General features: G+C 45.1%; 1 long non-coding RNA gene across 1 annotated transcript in view; it reads right to left on the bottom strand.

Moving 5' to 3' along the window:
• Positions 1-2,773: 2,773 nt before the first annotated feature.
• Positions 2,774-12,677, bottom strand: part of LOC147367752 (uncharacterized) — a 604,096-nt gene continuing 594,192 nt past the window's right edge. The window contains exons 7-8 of the long non-coding RNA XR_015132067.1: positions 3,706-3,844; positions 2,774-3,392 (exon numbers count right to left, since the gene is read on the bottom strand). This is a non-coding gene — a long non-coding RNA (uncharacterized LOC147367752). The remainder of the gene's footprint in view (positions 3,393-3,705; positions 3,845-12,677) is intronic.

A 12,677-nucleotide genomic window follows, 5' to 3' on the forward strand; every position in this document is an offset into this window, starting at 1 on the left:
CTACAGATTAGCATCTGTAACATACAAATTAGCTCTGTGAATCTGAATAAGTTACTTTTGCTATAACTCAGTCTCCTCCCCGGAGAAGGCAATGGCACCCCACTCCAGTGTTCTTGCCTGGAGAATCCCAGGGACGGGGGAGCCTGGTGGGCTGCCGTCTGTGGGGTTGCACAGAGTCGGACACGACTGAAGCGAATTAGCAGCATCAGCAGCAGCAGTCTCCTCCCCCATAAAAAAAGACATGCATTTGGGGAAATGCAAATTAAAATTAAAACTAAAATAAGGTACCAATTCACACTCATTAGGATCAGAAATGAAAAAATAATAAATTGTCAGTAGGGTATGGAGAAATTGGAATCCTTGTGCATTGCTAAGGGAAATAGAAAAGTTAAAGACAGAATCACCATATGATCCATTGACTCCACTCCGAGGCACATGCACCAAAGAACTGAAAACAGGGGTTCATGCAGCTACTTGCACACTCATGCTCATAGCAGCATTTTTCACGATACCCAAAAGGTAGGAAAAAACCTTAATGTCCATTGATGGATGAATGGATAAACTGTGATATAAACATAAAATGGAATATTACCCACCCTGGTTAAAAGATAAAATGAGGAATATTAAAAGTTTTAAGAGTATATTTGAGCAAAAATCGATTCATAGTAACACCAAACCTGAAGTGTGAGGAGTCCTCCACCGGCAGTAGTAATGGCAAGACTTATGAGACAGTGTGAAGCAAAGCAATGATTTGATTAGCTATAGCTTAAGCATTCTACCTCCTCTGGGAAAGCCTGTTTATGATCAACTGTATTTAGGTTTCAATTTCTTAAACTTGAGACATTTACAAGTTTGAGTTTTGATCTGGTTACAAAGGCCAACCAGGCAGGCATTAGAGTCAATCCAGTCTAATGGCCTCATTGTTTAATCAATTTAGCACTCTTAAGAAGGAAGGACATTCTGACACATGTGACATGGATGAAAAGCCCGACACAGAAGACAAACACTGTATGATTCCACTTATATGAGGCACCTAGAATGGGCAAATCCATAGAGATAAAGGTATTGATAGAGGTTACCAGAATAAACTGTGGAAAATTCTGAAAGAGATGGGAATACCAGACCACCTGACCTGCCTCTTGAGAAACCTGTATGCAGGTCAGGAAGCAACACTTAGAACTGGACATGGAACAACAGACTGGTTCCTAATAAGAAAAGGAGTAGGTCAAGGCTGTATATTGTCACCCTGATTATTTAACTTATATGCAGAGTACATCATGAGAAATGCTGGGCTGGAGGAAGCACAAGCTGGAATCAAGATTTCCGGGAGAAATACCAATAACCCCAGATATGCAGATGACACCACCCTTATGGCAGAAAATGAAGAACTAAAGAGCCTCTTGATGAAAGTGAAAGAGGAGAGTGAGAAAGTTGGCTTAAAGCTCAACATTCAGAAAACTAAGATCATAGCATCTGGTCCCATTACTTCATGGCAAATAGATGGGGAAACAGTGGAAACAGTGGATGACTTTATTTTGGGGGGCTCCAAAATCACTGCAGATGGTGACTGCAGCCATGAAATTAAAAGATGCTTACTCCTTGGAAGGAAAGTTATGACCAACCTAGACAGCATATTAAAAAGCAGAGTCATTACTTTGCCAACAAAGGTCCATCTAGTCAAGGCTATGGTTTTTCCAGTAGTCATGTATGGATGTGAGAGTTGGACTATGAAGAAAGCTGAGTGCTGAAGAATTGATGCTTTTGAACGGTGGTGTTGAAGAAGACTCTTGACAGTCCCTTGGACTGCAAGGAGATCCAACCAGTCCATCCTAAAGGAAATCAGTCCTGGGTGTTCATTGGAAGGACTGATGTTGAAGCTGAAACTCCAATACTTTGGCCACCTGATGCGAAGAGCTGACTCATTTGAAAAGACCCTGATGTTGGGAAAGATTGAAGGCAGGAGGAGAAGGGGATGACAGAGGATGAGATGGTTAGATGGCATCACCGACTCAATGGACATGAGTTTGGGTAAACTCTGGGAGTTGGTGATGGACAGGGAGGCCTGGCGTGCTGCAGTTCATGGAGTCGCAAAGAGTCGGACTGAGTGACTGAACTGAATTGAACTGAACTGAACCAGAAGCTGAGGGAGGGGCAGATGAATTGCTACTGTTTCAGTATGGGATGATGAAAAAGTTCTAGAAACAGATATTAGTGATGGCTGAACAACTTTGGGAATGTACTTAATGCCACTAAATTGTACACTTAAAAATAGTTAAAATGGTACATTTTTTTAAATTTTTATTTTATTTTTAAACTTTACAATATTGTATTAGTTTTGCCATATATCAAAGTGAATCCGCCACAGGTATACATGTGTTCCCCATCCCGAACCCTTCTGCCTCCTCCCTCCCCATACCATCCCTCTGGGTTGTCCCAGTGCACCAGCCCCAAGCATCCAGTATCATACATCAAACCTGGACTGGTGACTCGTTTCATATATGATATTATACATATTTCAATGCCATTCTCCCAAATCATCCCACCCTCTCCCTCTCCCACAGAGTTCAAAAGACTGTTCTATACATCAGTGTCTCTTTTGCTGTCTCGTATACAGGGTTATTGTTATCATCTTTCTAAATTCCATATATATGCGTTAGTATACTGTATTGGTGTTTTTCTTTCTGGCTTACTTCACTCTGTATAATAGGCTCCAGTTTCATCCACCTCATTAGAACTGATTCAAATGTATTCTTTTTAATGGCTGTGTGTGTTTTGCTTCAATTAAAAAAGAGGAATAGATGTTATTTCCCCACCTATTCCTAACTGTTGTGAGCATAAGACTCGTACTAATCAGAGACTATAATGAGCACTTCATGCAATTTTCTGTTTTTTCCAATGTTCTCTAGTGAGTGAGTATTCATTTCATGCTTGGGAAATAAAGAATATGTCAAAAAATTATTTTTGTTTGAAAAGTAGGGTTTAAAATCTAGGATTTTCTCCTATCTGAACTGAGAGTACTTCGTCTTTACCAAAGGACCGGGCTTTAGAGTGACTATTTTTATTTAGCCGTGTCACCATAATCAGCTAAACTCAGCCGCATTTTGTGTGTGTTCATCTTTGACTATTTTTCAGATGTCTAGATGATTGGTGAGACCCCATGGCACCTGTTTAGAAGATGTCTGCTCTTAATTTCTAAGGTAAATTTAAGGCACATTCATTACCACCTTTCTCCAGTCATCGGCCTTTGAAGTAGGCCTTTCGTTGGCTTGCCACAGAACTGAACTTCAAGGTTTCCCCTGATGCCTCCTTGGTCTTCCTACATCACTTACTGCAGTTAGTGGCAACAATGCAGGCAGCAAGTAGATGTACAGCAAAGTCTAACAAAACAGTTCCTGGAACAAAGAATGTAGGAGCACTCGGTGTGGTATCTGCTGATGAAGAGCTCCGCGTCAACAGGGAGAGACAGAGGAGCAATCAAACAAAAAGATGGAAAGCATCAGGCTGAATTACAAAGCTAGTCAAGGTTAGCGGGAGCACGGTCTCTGACTGCACAACTCAGGAGCTCTCCCTGTGGCCGATGGAACTGCTTGGTAGCTCTGTCTGATCTCTCTTCCACTCCCATCCATCCCTCTACATCACATCACCTGTATAATTTCTTTCATCATTAAGAGCTCACACCATCTTGTCTATTTACTTGTGACTTACATGGTAATGAAAGCTCTGGGAGCAGGGACACCTTGTGTCTCTCTGGGACACCACAGTATGTTCAGCATCTAGAACAGTGCTCAGCTCTGGTCAGCGACGCCTGCAGAACTTCTACCCAGGAACTGATGGAGATGGCAACCTGTGTGGAAGAGGAATAGAATTAAAGCTCTATTTTCAAACAAGCCCTATGTTGCAAGTATGTCTGGCATGGCTTTGATGGGGAGGTGTTAGAGATGAGGAAAGCAGCTCAAGATACCTCCCTCCGCTGCCCCCTTGGGACGCCATGGTCCCATAGCATTTTAGAACTCCAGAGAGGCCCGTATTCATTTATTTTATCCTTCTAATAAAATTTAAGAGGAAGCAATGCCAGAAAGAGATTACAAAATTTATGCTGCTTTTAAAATGTTTGTGTGTAATAAATGAACATTCTATAAACAGAATGCTGTTATTCTGTTAGTCACAGAATAACTCAAGTATTTTTTAAAAACTGAGTTATAGTGTACCTTGGACAACATGTTCCAGTTATGGGACACAAATTTAAAATTGTATAAGTGACTTCTTTTAATCCTGTAAGTATTCTCATTTGAAGAAAATGCCTCATGCTTCAGTTTACTGACATGAAGTCCATGCCAAATAGTTCTCAGGCTCCACCCCTATTTTATTATGCCCTGAGGCTTTCCCGGGGCATGGTAACTGCTCACCAAGTGGTTCATAAATAAATGTTAAATGAATACACATATGAAGGAACCAGTGAATGAAGACAAGAAAGGAGGGTACCTGAGTTGAGTCTACAAAGATGAACAGCATCCCCAGAAACTTGCTGGTAGGAAGGGAAATGCCTTCTAGGCCCAGGGGACAGGTATGCAAAGGCACGGCACTGACAAACAGAACCATGGGTTCTGGGAATTGCGAACAAGATATATATGGTGCATGCACACTCAGTCACGTCCGACTCTTTGTGGCCTCAAGGACTAGAATCTGCCAGGTCCCTCTGTCCATGGGACTTTCCAGGCAAGAATACTGGAATAGGTTGCTGTTTCCTCCTTCTCGACTCAGGGATCACACTCCTGTGTTCTGTGTCTCCTGCATGGCAGGCAGATTCCACCACTTGAGCCATCAGGGAGTGGTTTAGCATACAAGATATATCATGCTACAAATTCTGCAGGGGGCATGGTGCAGTCTCCAGTGCGAGAGCTGGCAAGGGGCCATATCTACTGGGCTTTGGGAAGAGCTTGGAGCTGACAGGAAGACAGTGAAGGCCTTTAAGCAAGACAGCAAATACAGTTGAACTTGACTTTTAGAAAGATCATTTTCATCCCAGTGTAGAGCCAGGGCCAGCAAATTATGACTGTGGGACAAATCTGGCCTTCCACCTGTCTTCGTAAGTAAGTGGTGCTTGTCTGGAACACAGCCACACTCATCTTTTGTGTATTATTTGTATTGCTTTCACACAGCAATGACAGTGTTAAGTAGTTGCGCTGAAGACCTTTGGGCCCACAAAGCCAAAAGTGTCCACCACCTGGCCCTTTATAGACCAAAAAAAAAAATGCCGATTCCTGGTCTATAGGAGGAGAGAGGAGAAAATGAGTTCAGAGGCAAGGAGACCAGCTAGGAGTCTGCCAAGAGCCAGCAGAGTGAGGATGGAGAGGACAGGCAGATCCAGGGGATGTCAGAGGAGTAGAATGGTCAGGACTCGGTGTTCTGTGGGGGACAGGATGCTTAGAATGACGTCCTGTTTCTCTCTTGGGTGACCAAATAGAGGTTGCATTATTCACAGAGAAAGGAAAATTGGTTTGAAGACAAGGATGCTGACTTTGATTTTCAACATGTTCACTTTGAGGATCCTCTGGGACATCTAGGGCTTCCCAGGTGGCGTTAATGGTAAAGAATCTGAGTACCAATGCAGGAGACATAAGAGACATGGATTCAATCCTTGGGTCAGGAAGATCCCCTGGAGGAGGGCATAGCCACCCACTCCAGTATTCTTGTCTGGAGAATTCAAAAGACAGAGGAGTCTGGTGCGCTACAGTCCATAAGGTCTCAAAGAACTGGACACAACTGAAGCGACTTATGGAGAAGGCAATGGCACCTCACTCCAGTACTCTTGCCTGGAAAATCCCATGGGCAGAGGAGCCTGGTAGGCTGCAATCCATGGGGTCGCTAAGAGTCAGATACGACTGAGCGGCTTCACTTTCACTTTTCACTTTCCTGCATTGGAGAAGGAAATGGCAACCCACTCCAGTGTTCTTGCCTGGAGAATCCCAGGGACGAGAGAGTCTGGTGGGCTGCCGTCTATGGGTTCGCATAGAGTCGGACACAACTGAAGCGACTTAGCAGCAGCAGCAGCAGAAGCGACTTAGCACTCGTGCACGCACTGGGACATCTAGGTGGAGATGTCACCCAAGCGATAGGATGGCCAAGCATGGGACACAGACCTGGGGATCTGCAGCATGACGTAGGAGGTGGTTAGGCAGTAGAGGAGAGCCTATGCAGAGAAGAGCTGTGCACTGATGGAGTTCTGGGAAGCCCACAGAGGTCAGCTGGGAGCAGTCAAGGCATGAGGAGCCAGGGGCCTGGGGGAAGCGCACCTCTTACCCAGAGGCCCGGCTCCCTGCTTCCTTCCCCCTCTTCCACCAAGATAGAGTAGGGCTACAGGCTGGGGGAATTCCTCCTCTGCCTCCCATCTCTAGGGACACCATCATTTCACCTTAGAATGGCCCCATCCTGAGCGGCCTGTGGGAATCTAATCATTTTTTCTATAGACCAGCCCAGCATTGTTCTCATGCCACCTCAAAGGGGTGGCAAATGTCAGGGTGAAAAACAAACTTCTCCTTGAAGTGCCCAGGAGCCTGCAGTGAGGGGCCAGCTTACTGTGTTTGCCTTTAGGCAAAGGCTCATTGGAGGACATTTGTTCTATTAAGTTCAGTTAAGTAACTGTCTCTACAGTTTCTCTCAGAGGCATTTGACTCAGGCCCCTGGCCCCAAGATCATGACCTTGCTCTGGGTTTAGAAGAATATATATGACATACACAAACATACACACACACATATGCATACGACAGGGCTTCCCTGGTGGCTCAGTTGATAAAGAATCTGCCTGTAATGGAGAAGATCTGGGTTCGATCCCTGGGTTGGGAAGATCCCCCAGAGAAGGAAATGGTAAACTACTCCAGTATTCTTGCCTGGGAAATTCCAGAGGAGCCTGGCAGGCTCCAGTCCAAGGGGTCACAAGAGTCAGACATGACTTAGTGACTAAACCATCACCACTGCCATACATATGATATATATCATACAAATTATATATGCCATACAAATGATAATAAATGATACACATATGCATGCACTTTTTTTTGGTCCAACTGAAAAACTGAGGCCTCCAAAGAAAAGGAGTTTGCAAAACAGTCAACAAATTTATAGAAAAGCCAAAAATATCCCGTTTTATTTTTTCTGTGTGTTTTAATATATTTATTTTTAATTGAAGGATAATTGCTTTGCAGTATTGTGTTGGGTTCTACCAAACATCAACATGAATCAGCTATAGGTATATTTATGTCCCCTCCTTCTTGAACCTCCCTTCCACCTCCCTCCCCATCCCACTGCTCTAGGTTGTTACAGGGCCCAGGTTTGAGTCCCCTTCCCATGTCTTCTGATACTAATCTGGTATTTCCTCTTATCTGGCTCCTCCTCAGTGTTCCACAGTCTTTACTATCTTGGTGTGGATCTGAAGGCTGTTCCTCTTTCCTTCCCCCATCTTCCATTGGAAGCCTCCTTCCAGGATGGTGTCATATAGACACACACAGGCATAGTATCAAAGTTTCAAGGGATGGAAAACTCATTCTCCACACCTCTGAACTTGCTTGAGCCCTCTGGCCTCTTGCCCTGCCCTGACTCTCCCCTCAAGAGGTACAGTCCTGACTAGGCAGACAGCTCTTGCTCCATGTGGTTCTCTTCATCAAAACTCCTGATCCCAAGGATCTGCTCGACTTCTCCCTTCTATCCCAAACCAAAACAATGCCGTGATTATGGTTCAGAGGGTCTGCTCTGCAGACTCCAGCTTTATTATGGTTTAACTCTTCCAGAGCCAGGTGCCTTTGACTCTCATCTTAAACCATGCATCCAAACAAAGGTTTATAAGATTGAAAGACATCTTTTGATATCCATTGTGCTGACTCTTGCATCTTCTTTTCAATTTGATCCAAATGTAGGTGCAAATGAAGGAAGTTATCAACTTTTTAGAACAAGGAAGCAGGAAATTTTCTCAGCCAAAACCCCAGTGTGTCTCTATAAAGGGTAGGGAAAGGAGAGGCTGAATTCCATGTTTTGTCTTTCTGGTAATTCACATGATATCCACATGGTTTACTCCCTTTGAGAAAGAGTTAGTCCAAAGCTGAGAATACTGCATTTGGCTTGGGAATCAGTCCGGTCACAACCTGGCCTTGGGCTGCCTATCCAGTTTCATTCACCAAGGCTGGTGGCTGGGTAGCCAAGTCCATTTTAACCTCTAACATGATCCAAAGCTTTCAGCCACTAGGCCTTTGCATATATGGGCCTTCCCACACCTCAACTTTCAGCCTTAGAAACCCTGTGTGACAGGTCTTAAACCAGGTCCAAAGGAGACATGAAAAAGGACAAGCTACTTTAAGACATGAACCTTCTGATCCTGTATTAGTTTCCCAGGGCTGCTAGAACAAGGTACAACAAACTGGGTGACTTAAAACAACAGAAATGTATTCTCTCACAGTTCTGGAGCCCAAAAGCTTGCAATCAAGGAGTCAAAGGACTTTGCTTTCTCTAAGAAACAGACTCCTTCCTTGCTTCTCACTATCTCCGGTGGGGGCCCACAATCCTTGGTGTTCCCTGGCTTGTAGCTACATCACTGCAGTCTCTGCTGTGGTTTTCAAGTGGTCTTTCCTGTGTATCTGTATGTCTTTGAGCCTTCACATGGCGTGTTCTTCTTCTCATCAGGACTCCAGACATACTGGATTAAGGGCCCACCGTAATGACTTCATTTTAGCTTGGTTACAACTGTTAATGGGCTTTCCAGGTGACACTACTGGTAAAGAACCGTCCTGCTAACACAGGAGACATAAGACACACAGGTTCTATCCTTGGGTCGAGAAGATCCCCAGAATAGGGCACGACAACTCACTCCAGTATACTTGCCTGGAGAATCCCGTGGACAGAAGAGCCTGGTGGGCTACAGTCCATAGGGTTGCAAAGAGTTGGACATGACCAAAGCAACTTAAATGCACAACTCTTAAGACTCTATTACCAAGAAAAGTCACATTCACAGTACCTGGGATTAAGACTTCAGCATAGTTTTTTGGTAGACACAATTCAGCCTATCACAGGTCTTATTCATTTTGCAAGTCTCAGTCTAAAATCCTTGGGGAACATACCTGGGTGCCTCAACGAGATGGAGCACCCCCTCCTCCTTATCAGGATTTGGTCTCTCCATCCTTTGGTGCTTGTCTTATACTGTCTCATAAGATGCTATATTTTGGAGAAAATTACCAAGAGGAATGGGTTATACAGGGATAAGTAAGTATTCATTTGGTCCCTAGGTACTACTTTATGCCTTGCACAGCTTCTCACAGACCATAGAGTGTCTGCGTGCCTTCTTTGGCCAGACCTGAAACTCTTCACAGTGATGGCCCAAGGAAACTTTTCAGAGAATCCAGGATTGACAGAGGCACTGGCACAAACTCACCATAGCTGGCCAGGAAAGTCCTGGCTAACAGACGCCCCATGGGTCCTTCTGTGGTGTGTGCCTCAGCCTGCCTGCCAGCCAAGGAGTGTCCTTCCACTGATCTTTCTGGATGCTGCTGAATCCAGAAAGTGGGCTCTTCAAGAGCAGCGGCATGTGGCTTGCCTGAGTCAGGGCCACTTCCTCTCCCCGTTCACAGCTCCCTGAGGCAGCCCTCCTGGCTGGTGTAGGCGGTTCTCCACCTACATTCCTAAGCCCTTCCACTTGGCCAAGATGAATACCTGCAGCCCTGCCTCCAGCACTAGGGGGAGACTGCTGCCCCTTGAGGCCAGCAGCTGGTGACCAGGACTGAATTCTAGATACCCACAAACGTCCTAGTTGCAGCCACCATTTAGCCCAGGCCACAGGGCAGGAGGACTTTGTAAAGCAAAAGTCATCAGAACGAGATCCCCCAGCACTCCGAATCCTAGCTCTGCCCTTTAGGCAAAACTCTGATCTCAGACAAAGTCATGCGACTCTCTAAGCCTCTGTGACTGATCTCATGTTGAAATGGGTTTAATGACAGTTTCCTTTCAGCGTTTCCAGAAGCCGGTTTAGTGGTTGTGAACATGGATTCTGGAGTCAACAGCTTAAATTCAAAGGCAGACCAACAACTGGAGGCAAATCACTTTCCCCATCAAACTTCAGTCTCTTCAGCTGGATAGGAACTAGTCAGGACAATTGTATTAGTTCCCTAAGGCTGCGCTAACAGACTATCACAAACAAGGAGGCTTCAAATTTATTTGCTTACAGTTCTAGAGGCCAGAAGTTTGTCCCTCCAGAGGTTCTAGGGAAGAACTCATTCCCTGTCCCTTTTCAGCTCTGGAGCTGTCTTCCTTGGATGGTGGTCATTCTGTCCGTCTTCAAAGCGAGCAGCATCTCCCTCTGCTTCAATCATCACATCTCATCAGCCTTCTGTGTCGAGTCTCCCTGTGTGCCTGCTCTTCCAAAGACACTTCTGATTGCACTTGGGGCACATGGGGATAATCCAGGAAAATCTCCCCATCTGACAGTCATTAATCACACTGGCAAAGCCTCTTTTAACACTTATCAGGTAAACCACAGACTCCAGGTATTAGGACGTAGATATCCTTGGGAGCCATTATTCAGTATACCTCAACAGTATAAAAATCCACATGAACCCATGCAGCATGGCACAGATCCCTCAGGATGGCTCCCTGCTCTCCTTCCCCATGGGAGGGGCAGAGGCATCCAGAAGGGTAGGGGCCCACGCAGGGAGATGAGGTCAGGAGCTATCTACTCACCGGACTGGAATTATTTCAGTGTTTTAGCACAGTCATTCCAGCTCAATATGAGGCCTGCTATTGGTAAATACCTCAGAGAGCAGTCATCATGATTACATTTCATAATCCATAATCCAGGCATGTCAAGTACTCAGCACACTGCCTAGCCTATGGTTAAGTGCTCAATAAATGTTAGCTATTGCTATTGTTATTAATAGCAACATGGTACCTTCCAGGGGCTTCAGCTCTATTCTGAGTGGATTAATTCCACTGCCTTTCTGGTATCTCTCAATTTCCTCCACTCTGTTCCTTGGACTTGCTGTGACTCTCAGGTCCCTCAGAATTAGATCTTTATCCTCTGCAATTGGTACTCTAATCAGAAAGCTGGGTAAATACATCCTTTCATCAAGCCTCCAGTTGGCACAAAGAATAAACCATGCCTCCCATTTGCTCATCTACATATTATGTGCTGTGGCCAAGAATGCACTGGATGTGCCCAACTGTCTGGGAGGTGGCCAGGCATCCTGGGCCTCAAGTTATACACTGGAGCCAGCTTCTGACAGTTGGGAGGAGTTTCCTTTGTGAAGATTCATTACTCGGAGCTGATTGGCCAAGCCTGGAAGACGGCCTCAGACCACACTCATCCCCGTGAGCTGAGTGCTCATAGACTCTAAGACAATTAACTTCTCATGAAGCCCAGTAGATGCAGGCTATGGGAATCCTCTCTACAAAGAAGAAGATTCCAGGCATCGCTTGGTGCAAATGGCCAGTGAACCTTTAAGGTTAAGTCTCCAATTATCAATTTTTTTTTTTTTTCATCTAATACTTAAGAGTACCAATTCTGGGTCAGAACGCTTGCCATGCTTGGAAATCCAAACCCAGTGATAATAGCTACTGCACATTAAGTGTTCCTAACAGTGTCAGACTTTATTATTTTTGGCCTCCAAATCACTGCAGATGGTGACTGCAGCCATGAAATTAAAAGACGCTTACTCCTTGGAAGGAAAGTTATGATCAACCTAGATAGCGTGTTCAAAAGTAGAGACATTACTTTGCCAACAAAGGTCCGTCTAGTCAAGGCTATGGTTTTTCCAGTGGTCATGTATGGATGTGAGAGTTGGACTGTGAAGAAAGCTGAGCACCGAAGAAATGATGCTTTTGAACTGTGGTGTTGGAGAAGACTCTTGAGAGTCCCTTGGACTGCAAGGAGGTCCAACCAGTCCATCATAAAGGAGATCAGTCCTGGGTGTTCATGGGAAGGACGGATGCTAAAGCTGAAACTCCAATACTTTGGCCACCTCATGTAAAGAGTTGACTCATTGGAAAAGACCCTGATGCTGGGAGGGATTGGGGGCAGGAGAAGAAGGGGACGACAGAGGATGAGATGGCTGGATGACATCACCGACTCAATGGACATGAGTTTGGGTAAACTCTGGGAGTTGGTGATGGACAGGGAGGGCTGGCGTGCTGCAGTTCATGGGGTCGCAAAGAGTCAGACATGACTGAGCGGCTGAACTGAACTGAACTGATGTGCCAGAGAGGGCTCTAGGAGGTTACCTCTATCCACTCATTGTAAAAAGAGGTAGAAACTGAGGCTTGCACAGGTTAAGTAACTTGTAAATAGTGTTGCTGGGCTCCCCAGGTGGCACAGTGGTAAAGAATCTGCCTACCAATGCAGGGGACATGGGTTTAATCCCTAGGTCAGGAAGATTCATTGGAGAAATAATGGGAACCCACTGCAGTATTCTTGCCTGGAAAATTCCAAGGACAGAGGAGCCTGGCAGGCTACAGTCCATGGAGTCACAGAGTTGGACATGACTGAGCACAGCACAGCAGCAAATAGTGTTGCCAGGTCTTCAACTCAGATGTCAATGTCTTTTTTCCCCTACAGTACCAAATTGCCTGAGAATGCAAACCAATCTATGAACTTCTTTAGGAGTTTCTATCTAGTGGGACTATGTTCCATAATTAAATAACTGCCC

The sequence above is a fragment of the Bos grunniens genome, chromosome 8 (genome assembly GCF_055505025.1).
Source record: "Bos grunniens cultivar Pamir isolate PY7600 chromosome 8, Bosgru_T2T1.0, whole genome shotgun sequence".
NCBI lineage: Eukaryota > Metazoa > Chordata > Mammalia > Artiodactyla > Bovidae > Bos > Bos grunniens.